The 12,779-nt window shown below is 35.8% G+C and overlaps 2 pseudogenes; both read left to right on the top strand.

The window, feature by feature from the left end:
* Nucleotides 1–525: 525 nt before the first annotated feature.
* LOC149580144 (4-coumarate--CoA ligase pseudogene) lies at nt 526–1,515 on the top strand (annotated as a pseudogene).
* A 6,067-nt stretch (nt 1,516–7,582) lies between these two features.
* On the top strand, nt 7,583–8,559 carry LOC149580143 (4-coumarate--CoA ligase pseudogene; annotated as a pseudogene).
* The last annotated feature ends 4,220 nt before the right edge of the window (nt 8,560–12,779 follow it).

The raw sequence follows: 12,779 nt of genomic DNA, 5'->3' as shown, positions 1-12,779 counted from the left end.
TTTTGTTTAATTAATTAAAATAGGCACATTTATTAAGTTAAATAAATTTAATTCCATAGTACATTAGCCTTAGGATATAATTTAATTTAATTAAAGTATAAATATTTAGTAATTAAATTAAATATTAATCAATAGGTTTAATGTGACTAATATGAGTAAATACTATAAGAATTAAATAATAAGCATGATGAATGTAGATTAGGGTTTTTTGCATCTAACAATTAAGTCAAGTAGCGAGTAGTCGAATAAGAATTTGCCTAATGGAATAGGACTTTAGGATTGGTCAAAAATAGACTAGAATTGGTATCATGGCAATGAGCCAATTTTGGGGTATTACAATAGGCTTGTGAAGATTGGGAAGGATGGGGGTAAAAATATATATATATATCCACAGGAAATATGACTTTCTTGATACTTTTTTGAAAATAGCGCTCAATTTCATCTTCATTTGTCAAACTTTGTGCAACTTACTTTTTCCTAGTAAGTACCCAATTCAAGAGTCTATGAGGAAGAAGAAGAAGAAGAATGGATGCAAAAGGAGAAGTAGAGTTTGTGTACAGATCAAAGCTTCCTGACATTTCAATACCAAATCACATGCCATTGCATGCCTACTATTTCCAAAGAATGGTGGAGTTCAAAGAGAAAGCATGCATTATAGAGGGATCCACAGGGAAATTTTACAATTATGAGCAAGTCATGTCAATAAGAAAATGTGTGGATGTTGGTTTAACCAAACTAGGAGTTGGGCATGGTGATGTTATAATGATATTACTCCCCAACTTCCCTCAATTTGTATTCACATTTCTTGGAGGATCTTTCATTCACATTATCATCACTCCTGCAAATCCTCACTATATAGTAGGGGACATTGCAAAGCAAGTCCATATTTTGGGAGCCAAGATAGTCATTACAAGAGCAGCATATGTGGAGAAGCTGGAAAATGTGAAGCAACAAATTGCAATTGTTATGCTTGAGGACCCACCACCAGAGGGATGCATAGCATTCAATGTTGTTTCTCAAGAACAAGATTCAGGAGTGAGATATGAAGTGTGAGTTGAGGAGGTAGTGGCACTACCATTTTCATCAGGTACAATTGGGCTTCCAAAGGGTGTTATGTTAACACACTCGGCACTTGTTTCCAACATTTCTTAGTAGGTGGATGGAAAAAATCCCAATATCTATATCCATTCAAATGATGTCATGTTGTGTTTATTGCCTCTCTTCCACATATATTCTCTTCATATGGTGCTCTGCTCTCTCAAAAGTAGCATTGCCATTTTGATAGTGGAGAAATTTAATGAGATGGGTGTGTTGTTAGTGTTGATAGAGAGATAGAAAGTGAGCATTGCACCATTGGTGCCACCACTAGTATTGGGCATGGTGAAGAGAGGAGAAGTGGAGAATTATGATGTGTCAAGTATGAGAATGCTCATTTTAGGAGTTGCACCTCTTGGGAAAGATTTGGAGATGGAACTTCAAGCAAGGATTCCCAATTCAACCCTTGCCCAGATATAGATCACAAGGCGTAGGGGAGATCAAAGTCATGCTAAGTAGCAAATTCAATATAGAAACAAAGAAGCCCCATGTAATAAAAGAATAGAGCATGCAATTTTTTGGGCTGAGGAAACCATATAAGAACATGCCAAATCAAAGGCAGCTCTCCACAAGCAATGAAAAAGGAAATTTTCAAGAAAAGGCAGAGGTAGTCCATGTAAAATAGTAGAGGTTGACTATAAAGGAGGTCTATGCCAAGTAAGAGGAAGACACCATGCCTTGTTACAGGATGTCCATGTAGTCAAGGAGGTGGATACCAGTCCCCGTGCTATGTCATAAAAATAAAAAAATTGCCATGTGTGAGAAAAATTAAATTAAAAGGAGCTCATGCATATGAAAGACCCATGCATTTAACAACAAAACCACACACTTTGCAAATAGAGAAGCCAAAAGGAGTGCCAATGAAGGAAAGTCCAAAGCGCCATCCTCCAAGGAGTTTAAATGAGTTACACAGAGTAGTGGATAAGAAAAATAGTAAAGGTTTTAGTCCCACATTGGGGACGTGATGGGATTTTCATGGTTTAAGTACAATTCAACACAATAAGCTCAATATCTTAAATACATGGACTTTTGTGGAAGCCATGCTCACGTAGGGGCCCCACTCGTGCATCAAACATAGTTGATAGCTGGATCCAACCATGGAGAAATTTTAAATGAAAGTTCAAAGATTCTGATGTGGCAAGATGCACCAATATTTTGCCACGTGGCCAGATCATGTGGCTACCGCATGCCCACTAAATAGAGTTGCATGAGGTTTAGAAAATGTAGGAATGTAGGATGCCACCATGTGGCAATGGGTCCTATGTGTGGTGAGGTGTCATTGCAAAGCAAGTTCAAGTAGGAATTGACCAGATCATAACACATGTCATGATCAAACGGTGGGCGCATGCCCGCAAAAATGAAGTGCTTGCTAGTTAAGTATTGCAGGCATGTGAAAATCTGACATGTGGTAGGGTGAGACCCAGGCATGGTGACGTGGTGACCAAGACCAGTTGCAAATGGAGGCATAGGATGCTACCACATGGTAGATCCAACGAATGACACATTTCCACATTTCAAAGTTGTACATCAGTTAAATAGTGTAGGAATCCAAAAAGGCAACATGTGGCACCTGGGTTGGGCCTGATGACATGGCATTGTGTTCATGGCAGGTGACTAGATAGAGGTTAGCCAATCAGGTGTTGCCATGTGGCAACTCGGTAAAACCTAAGTTGACCCAAAATACAAGGGTGAAGGAAGAATGGAATTTTTTAAAATATCAAATTTTTAATCATTTTTTCAAAATTTGAAGGTCACATGTAGACACTTCTTTTAAATTTAAAGGGGTGTTTTTCTAAAGTGTAAAGTTTAGAATTTTTGAAAAAAATTAGATGTGCAGACTTGAGTTTTTATAGTAGAGGAGTGATTTTCAAATTGTGATTCTGGGGGTTTTAGGTACTCAAAACATAGACTCCAATATATTTTTGGAGCTTGTTTGCACAGGATGTCACTAGTACATGCTACAGGAGGTTTTGTCTCTAAGAGTGATTTGCATGTTTTATCGGGTGTTTCAAGTCGCCAGTTGTAAAATTCAATGGAAAAATACCTAAAACACATTCAATGACCTTTCCATCTGATTATTTTTAATATTTGTGGTGTTTTGGCTAAAATTTTATCAATTGGCACATATCTGGGTTCAGTTAGCAGATATTTGTCTTTTGCTTAGATTTTTTGCATGTGGAAAAGCAAAGACATAAAGAATATGATTAGTAGTGGATGGTAAAAAGATGAAAGAGGTTTTCAGTTGCAGGAGATTGAATTTCAAGTGGACACATGTCATTCTGAAATCAGATCCAGGAATTCACCTTTGTCTATATCTTGCCTTCTTTCATCCATTGTGAGGGTTCTAGTCTTTGGAGAAAAATAGTCACTACTAAGATACCAAGTTTTGGATCTAGTTTTGGTTACTTCCCATACCGTGATACCATATATTTTTCAGCAATTTCTCTTGTATGAACAGCAATAGGAAGGTTAATGTAGATAGTTCATATCTATTAGGTTGTTTCATGTTTTTCATTTCATGCATATGATTGTATAATTTCAAGGAAATAATACAAAGAGTAGAAGAATTTCATTAGTTTCATTCTGATTCTCATCTCCAGTCTCAGTGAATTTTCAATGTTTTATGGTCTTTGAACAAAGATCTTAGGTCATAGTTGTAGTCCCTTAAGGCTATATTTCATTTCATTGTTGCTTATGACTCGAGGAGTTATGTAAATGCTTCAGGGATTCAACAGGGTTGCAAGTTTATTGAGAAGGATATCATGTAAGAATGAGATTCAGATTGAACATGGATGTCTATTTACAAGTTAAATGGATAGATAAGATATCTGAAGATACAAATAAGTATTAGATATCAATATGTATACATCTGATTCATGGATTTGCCCAATGGTTAAGGCACTGATCAGCTACAGGGTTACTTAGTTCTTGTTCCTGCATATTAGGGGTTTTGCTGAATTCAACATTATTAATCAAATGTTCTTTCCCTTTCATGTTGAAGGACCTAAATGTTTAACCCTCACTTAGCTTATTAGATTCATAGCTTTGCATTTAGCTACTATAGATTGATGTCATTTCATGATTCATCAGGAGAAATAAGGTTAAAATCTACTTAATAGATTCAGGGATATGTTTTTGCACTAATATGATATCATTTGAATCTGAGGTCCAACTGCCTAGGTTTTGCAAAGCTTGAAGTAGAAGAAGGGTCAAGCCTTATAGTTGGCCCAATGTCTAAAATGGAATGTTGAAAATGAGAGTTAGCTGCCCCTAGATATGTCATATTCTCATTGGGATAATTGAAAACCCTCTAGCATTTTCAAACACCAACAAAATGGCGACTCTGTTGGAGAGTCTATGAAAGAATTCATTGATAAGGAGCTGGAAATCTCTAATACATTGTGCATATTTAGTTTTGTATGAAAGGTTTCATGCACCCTAGTAATTTTTATCCTCTATGGCAGTATGTTGTGAGACTTGGATTTAAATTGTATTTTATGAATTCCATAAGTTTGTATTCAATTAGTTCGATCTCTACAAGTGCTATTATAAAGTTTCAGATTCAAAGGATTGATCACTATCTTGTTCTCTTTTCAAAGTGTTTGAGGATCTGCAAGTTTATTTCATGATTTTTCATAATATATTACTAAAAAGTCTTCTATTAAAAATGTGTCAAGCTATCCAGATAACAATCATAGCCAAGAGGAAGAAACTAGTAGTGAAATCTTGTTAAGTGTTGATGAGATTTCTAACTTGTTGGCTCATGATTTTGAAAGGTATGCTAATTTATCCAAGGATTCTTGTGTTTATCCACATTTTGCAATTTCATATAGTGAAGTCAGTTATCCTAAATTTGATGCTAAAGAAGATGTAGTTTCAGAATATGCTTTGTCAAATTTTGGAGGTGTATGTGATGGTAATCTGTATATCAATGCACATGATGACTTCTATGTTGAGAAGAGAGATATAGAGATAAGGTCTGTTGCTGATTCATTTTCTCCTTGTTTTCATGAAGCTGAGATACATTTAGATTGCTCATGTGATGAAAGTAATACTAATGAATTGGTTTATCCTAGTGAGTTATTTGAGGGAAAATCTGATATGGATCAGCATATGGTGAACATGCAATTTCATGATAGTACTTATGATTTGGGGTTTAATCATTTGTTGGAATGTGAAGAAGATGTATCATATGTTCAATCTAATTTATGGAGTATTGATATTGCAAATGAGGAGAAATCAGATTCTATGTACTCTTCACACCCAGAGGCACAAGGTGAGTTACAAATTGATTCATGTAACTCGTTGAATGAAATAGAGTACCAAGATTTTGTGTTTTAGGTTGAAGGAATCCATGATTTAGTTAATAGTGATCAGTTTTAGTTTCTTGTCAATTGCTATGATCATGCTGATTCATATTTTCATAGTGAGCAAGATGAAGAAAGTATGTCTGATTTTTATATGCACTATGAAGATGATAATAGTTTTGTTTTCCCTAATGAACTAATTGCAAATGTTGATGTGCTAGGTGAAACAAATGGAAATGATAATTTTAGTTTACCTCAGGAGAATGTAAATGAAAATCAAGTGTATGACAGAGGTAAAAAAATTTAAAAACTTTTCAGTGGCCCGAGACCATCATGTGTACATAGTTAGATAGTTTCCCTGTTTTCAATAAAGTTGTTTGAGAGAAGTTTTTTCTGTCAGGCATGTGGTTTGCTTCTCCTAGAGATCTAAAATCTTGTCATGCCCCCAAGGGGCATGCATCCCTAGATAGAGCCACTATTGGTGCTCAAAATTGCATTCTCATTTTTTAGCGTCTATTTGAAATTTTGAGTCAAATCAAGCCCCATAAATGCACGTGTACCTGGCTATCAGTTTGAGGCCTAAAAGGTGTTTAATTCTTCTAACACCTTTCATCTAGTGTGCCTACTTGTTCCATGAAGGTCAATTTCCATTCTGAGCCATTTCATGAAGTCTTGTTTTGAGCTAGTGTTAAATCTGCATTTTCACCCAACTGTCAAATAGCGACAGGAGGCTATGTTTGCAAGTGAATATCTCACACCGAGAAACATTTTGTGATTTTCCACTTTGAGAATGTCTAATATCCATACTCAAGAACCTATGTTTCAAATTTTGAGTCATTTTAAATCTGTTTGACTAGGTTTTGAATCCCTCAAAGTTAGTCAATTATTGTTTCATGCTTTTGTGTAATTGTGAAAATTTCTAGGAAGCCCTGTTTGACCTGTAATAACTTTTGACCAGTTGAACAAAATGCTAAATTTCCTTTTGTGTTACATTTTAGATGTTAGAAAATTGTTATGTTGCAAGTTTTAGCTTATTAAAAATTCATTTGATCAATTTTCAAATGCTATTCCAAACGCAATTTTTATCTTTTCACTGGTGTTAGCATTTGTAGAGTTGTTGGAACCCTTGTTCGGGACATCATAACTTGAAATCCATCATTTCCTAGATCAAATGGATTATACCACTATTTTGTCACGTTAAAATGCTTTAAATGTGCCAGTTTGAAAGTCTTGAGAAATCTATATACACACTTTTCCAGGTCAATTCCATTTGCAAAAAATTGATTTCCTGCCATTGTTTTAATCTACAAAATCTGAGTAGCCCACTCTGAACGCTCGTCATTTGGACCCTCTTATTCATCATGAGTCCAAATCATAGATCCATACTCTCCTCATGACAGTGAACTAGCGTCCCAATTTTTGTGCCCTCAAGTGTCTATTTGCCCAATTTTTTAAGCAGATTCTGAACGCAATTTAGTGTTTTCTTACATGTTTTCTTGCAGGTAGTTCTGAGAGGTCAACTTTGATAGTGAATATTTTTTGACCCCAAATTCGTCATGAGATGAGATTTGACAAGGTGAAAGTGTGCGGAACAAAGAATCAGTGTGCTGATTTTTTGAGCTCAATCACGTGTTTGGATCAGTTTTTAAAGCCAACCGACAGGCCTTGTTAGCTAAAAGTTGCAGTTTGCAGATAAATGATAAAATAAGTTTTAAATCATCGCTCAGTGGTCAAATTTGATTTTCATCAAGATAATGGACGCTGTGGGCCAGTTTGGAAGTTTAGGTGTTTGAGTTCGAATTTTTTTTTAGCCAGACCCACTTTGGGGGCCCGACTAATCCGCACCAAAATGATTAGAATTGCAAGTTTTAAAGGGTTTGCAAAGTATTATAATTGGTTATAATCATGAAGTGCATATGAATTTTAAAGTTTAGCTATTTACCGGAATGAAGGGAATAAAACTCTCATGTACGAAGGCATCTTAGGGCATGTGATGGGCTTGTGAAGATTAGGAAGGATGGGGTTAAAAATATATATATATATCCATATGAAATATGACTTTCCTGATACTTGTTTGAAAATAGCTCTCAATTTCATCTTCATTTGTCAAACTTTGTGCAAATTCCTCTTTCCTAGTAAGTACCCAATTCAAGAGTCTATGAGGAAGAAGAAGAAGAAGAATGGCTGCAAAAGGAGAAGTAGGGTTTGTGTATAGATCAAAGCTTCCTAGAATTTCAATACCAAATCACATGCCATTGCATGCCTACTGGTGGAGTTCAAATAGAAATCATGCATTATAGAGGGATCCATAGGAAAAGTTTATAATTATGAGCAAGTCATGTCAATAAGAAAATGTGTGGATGCTGGTTTAACCAAACTAGAAGTTGGGCATGGTGATGTTATAATGATATTGCTCCCCAATTACCCTCAATTTGTATTCACATTTCTTGGAGGATCTTTCATTGGCGCTATCATCACTCCTATAAATCCTCACTATACAGTAGGGGAGATTGCAAAGCAAGTCCATATTTCAGGAGCCAAGATCGTCATTACAAGAGCAGCATACGTGGAGAAGCTGGAAAATGTGAAGCAACAAATTGTAATTGTTACGCTTGAGGACCCACCACCAAAGGGATGCATAGCATTTAGTGTTGTTGCTGAAGAACAAGATTCATAATTGGGATATGAAGTGGGGGTTAAGGAGGTATTTGCACTGCCATTTTCATCAGGTACAACTAGGCTTCCAAATAGTGTGATGTTAACACACTCGACACTTGTTTCCAATGTTACTCAACAGGTAGATGGATAAAATCCCAATATCTATATCCATTCAAATGATGTCATGTTGTTTTTTTTGCCTCTCTTCCACATATATGCTCTTCATATGGTGCTCTGCTCTCTCAAAAGCAGTGCCGCCATTTTGATAGTGGAGAAATTTAATAACATGAGTGTGTTGTTACAGTTGATAGAGAGATACAAAGTGAGCATTGCGCCATTGGTGCCAACATTGGTGTTGGGCATGGCAAAGAGTGGAGAAGTGGAGAATTATGATGTGTCAAGTATGAGAATGCTCATTTTAGGAGTTGCACCTCTTGGGAAAGTTTTGGAGATGGCACTTCAAGCAATGATTCCCAATGCAACCCTCGCCCGAATATAGATCACAAGGCGTAGGGGAGATCAAAGTCACGCTGAGTAGAAAATTCAACATAGAAATAAAGAAACCCCACACAATAAAAGAATAGAGCATGCAGTTTGTTGGGTTGAGGACACCATATAAGAACATGCCAAATCAAAGGCAACTCCCCACAAGCAATGAAAAAGGAAATTTGCAGGAAAAGGTAGAGGTAGTCCACATAAAATAGTAGAGGCTAACTATAAAGGAGGTCTACGCCAGGTAAAAGGAAGACTCCGTGCCTTGTTACATGATGTCCATGCAGTCAAGGAGGTGGATACTAGTCTGCATGCTACACCATAAAAAAAAATGTGCCATCTGTGAGCAAAATTAAATTAAAAGGAGCTCACACATATGAAAGACCCACATATTTAACAACAAAACCACACACTTTGCAAATAGAGAAGCCAAAAGGAGCACTAGTGAAGGAAATTCCAAAGTGCCATCATCCAAGGAGTTTAAATGGGTTGCGCAGAGCATTGGATAAAAAAAATAGCAAAGGTTTTAGTCCCACATTGGCGACGTGATGAGATTTTCATGGTTTAAGTACAATTCAACACAATTAGCTCAATGTCTTAAAGACATGGGCTTTTGTGGAAGCCATGCTAGCACAGGGGCCCCACCCATGCGTCAAACATAGTTGACAACTAGATTTGACCATGGAGAAATTTTAAACAAAAGTTCAAAGACGCTGATGTGGCAAGATTCACTAGGATTCTACCACATGGCTAGATAGTGTGGTTGTCGAATGCCCACAAAATAGAGTTGCATGAGGTTTAGAAAATGTAAGAATGTGGGATGCCACCACATGGTAGTGGGTCTCACATGTGGTTAGGTGTAATGTAGAGTAGGTTTAGGTAGGAATCGACCAGATCATGGCATGTGTCATGATTCGAAAGTGGGTGCATGCCCAAAAAAAAAAGTGCTTTCTAGTTAAGTATTGTGGGCATGCAAAAATCTGACATGTCGAAGTGCAAGACCTAGGCATGGTGATGTGGTGACTAGGACCAATTATGGATGGAGGCATAGGATGCTGCCACATGGCAGATCTGACGAACTATGCATTTCCACATTTCAAAGTTGCACATTAGTTAAATAGTGCAAGAATGTGGAAAGATGACATGTGGCACCAAGCTTAGGCACGATGACATGCAACTATGTTCATGGAAAGTGACTGGATAGAAGTCAGCCAATCAGGTGTTGCAATGTGGTAGCTCGATCAAGCCTAAGTTGACCCGAAATACAAGGGTGAAGGAAGAATGCTTCTTTTTTTAATATCAAAATTTTAATCATTTTTTCAAAATTTGAAGGTCACGTGCAGACACTTCTTTTAAATTTAAAGGGGTATTTTTCTAAAGTGTAAACTTTAGAATTTTTGAATTTTTGAAAAAAATTAGATGTGCAGACCTGAGTTTTTATAGCAGAGGAGTGATTTTCAAACTATGATTCTGGGGGTTTCTGGTACTCAAAACATAGAGTCCAATATATCATTGAAATTGGACAAAGATGAGCTATCCATTTTTGGAGCTTGTTTTTGCATAGGATTTCACTAGTACATACAACATGAGGTTTTGTCTCTCACAGTGATTTACATATTTTATCAAGTGTTTCAAGTCACGACTTACAGGATTCAATGGAAAAACACCTAAAACACATTTAATGACCTTTCCATCTAATTATTTTTTAATATTTTTGGTGTTTTGGCTAAAATTTTATCAATTGGCACATATCTAGGTTCAATTAGTAGATATTTGTCTTTTGCTTAGATTTTTTGCATGTGGAAAAGCAAAGTCATAAAGGATATGATTAGCAGTGGATGGTAAAAAGATGAAAGAGATTTTCAGTTGCAGGAGATTGAATTTCAAGTCGACACATGTCATTTTGAAATCAGATCCAGGAATTCACCTTTGTCTATATCTTGCTTTCTTTCATCCATTGTGAGGGTTCCAGTCTTTGGAGAAAAAATAGTCACTACTGAGATACTAGGTTTTGGATCCAGTTTTGATGTGTTCCCATACTGTGATACCATATATTTTTCAGCAATTTCCCTTGTATGAATAGCAGTAGGAAGGTTAATATAGATAGTTCAGATCTATTAGGTTGTTTCATGTTTTTCATTTCATGCATATGATTGTATAATTTCAAGGAAATAATACAAAGAGCAAAAGAATTTCATTAGTTTCATTCTGATTCTCATCTCCAGTCTTAGTGAATTTTCAATGTTTTATGGTCTTTGAACAAAGAGCTTAGGTCATAGTTGTAGTCCCTTAAGGCTGTATGTTGTTTCATTGTTCTTTATGACTCAAGGAGTTATGTAAATCCTTCAGGGAATCAATAGGGTTGCAAGTTTATTGAGAAGGATATCATGTAAGAATGAGATTCAAATTGAACATGGATGTCTATTTACAAGTTAAATGAATAGATCAGATATCTGAAGATACAAATAGGTATCAGATATCCATATGCATGCATCTAATTCATGGATTTTCCCAATGGTTAAGGCACTAATCAGCTACAGGGTTACTTAGTTCTTGTTGCTACATATTAGGGGTTTTTTTGAATTCAACATTATTAATCAAACATTCTTTCCCTTTCATGTTGAAGGACCTGAATTTTTAACCCTCACTCAACTTATGAGATTCATAGCTTTTCATTTAGCTACTATAGATCTGTGTCATTTCATGAGTCATTAGGAGAAATAAGGGTAAAATCTTCTTAATAGATTCAAGGATATGTTTTTGCATTGGTACGGTATCATTTGAATCTGAGGTCCACCCACCTAGGTTTTGTAGAGCCTGAAGTAGAAGAAGGGTCAAGCCTTATAGTTGGCCTGGTGTCTGAAATGGCATGTTGAAAATGGGAGTTAGCTACCCCTAGATATGTCATATTCTCATTGGGATAATTGAAAACCCTCCAGTGTTTTCAAACACCAACAATATGACAGATCTAATGATTTCACTCTAAGTGCTTATACTGATGTAGATTGGGCAAGTAGTATGGATGACAATAAAAGCACCAATGGTGGAGCCTTCTTTCTTGAAGGAAGATGGGTTTCTTGGTTAAGTAAGAAGTAGGATTGTACATCATAAATTACAATGGAAGTAGAGTATGTTGTAGTAGCAAATAATTGCAATAAAGTCATTTAGATGAAGCATATGTTTAAGAATATAAGGATAGAAATCAATGAACTTGTTGTTATAAATTGTGACAACAAAAGCATGGTAAATATGTCTAAGAATCCAATGTTGCATTCTAAGGCCAAGAACATTTCTATTAAGTATCATATGTTGAGAGACAAAGTTGCAAAAAAAAAAAAATTAGATTTAAGTATGTGAGCACTAAAGAGAAAATTACAGATATATTACTAAGCCTTTTCCCAAAGAGACTTTTGAGGATTTGCAAGGTATGCTTGGGGTTATTCCCCTTCCTACATCAGAGTAGAAGATGCAAGAGTGCATCAGTCTAGTGTAATAGAGCACCATTATTCTATGGACTGAATGTTGATTCTTCCTATATGGGGGACTATCTATGATGGACAAAGTCATCTAGGACACTTTTTGGATATTGTTTTGAATAGTGTCTTTTGACACTTGAGCTTGTAAGTATCAGTTGTTGTAGAGTTTGATGCAATAAGTTGGTTGTTGAAACCTTTGACATTGATGTCAATGGGGGAGAATATTGCATGAAAAAAATTATGCTAAGGAAGATGTTTGGCATGCATATAGTATATTTGGCATAAGAACAACATGGAATGATAGTTTTACATAAAGAAAATTGAGGTATATAATTGGGGGAGAATGATTGATGAAGAGGATTTCAAAAGATTAACAATCTTTTCTTAGTATTCTTGGAACTAGATGTTTTTCATTTATGTTTCCATCAATGCCAAAGGGGGAGATTGTTATAAGATTTGTTACAAGCATAAATACTAATGATTTTCCTATGAGGGAGTACTATAGATATGTTACTATGATGATATGTTACATTCATGACTGAGTTTGTCATTGATGTCAACATAGCAGTTTTATGTGGCATCTGACAGAAGAACAATGGAAAGATAAAATTGGTACAGATAGCTAGTTGAGTATTCTAACTATCTAAGGTTATAAGAGATACTTTTGAGTGTCTAGTATATGTAGTTAACATTGGAAGAAGGAAGGATTAGTCTAGAAGAAGTTATGTAAGTTTTTGTGATGTCTGTTCTA

This window comes from Cupressus sempervirens, chromosome 1, assembly GCF_028749045.1.
Source record: "Cupressus sempervirens isolate cs-2001-9-10 chromosome 1, ASM2874904v1, whole genome shotgun sequence".
In the NCBI taxonomy this organism is placed as follows: Eukaryota; Viridiplantae; Streptophyta; class Pinopsida; order Cupressales; family Cupressaceae; genus Cupressus; species Cupressus sempervirens.
This window is presented reverse-complemented; position numbering and strand designations above follow the sequence as displayed.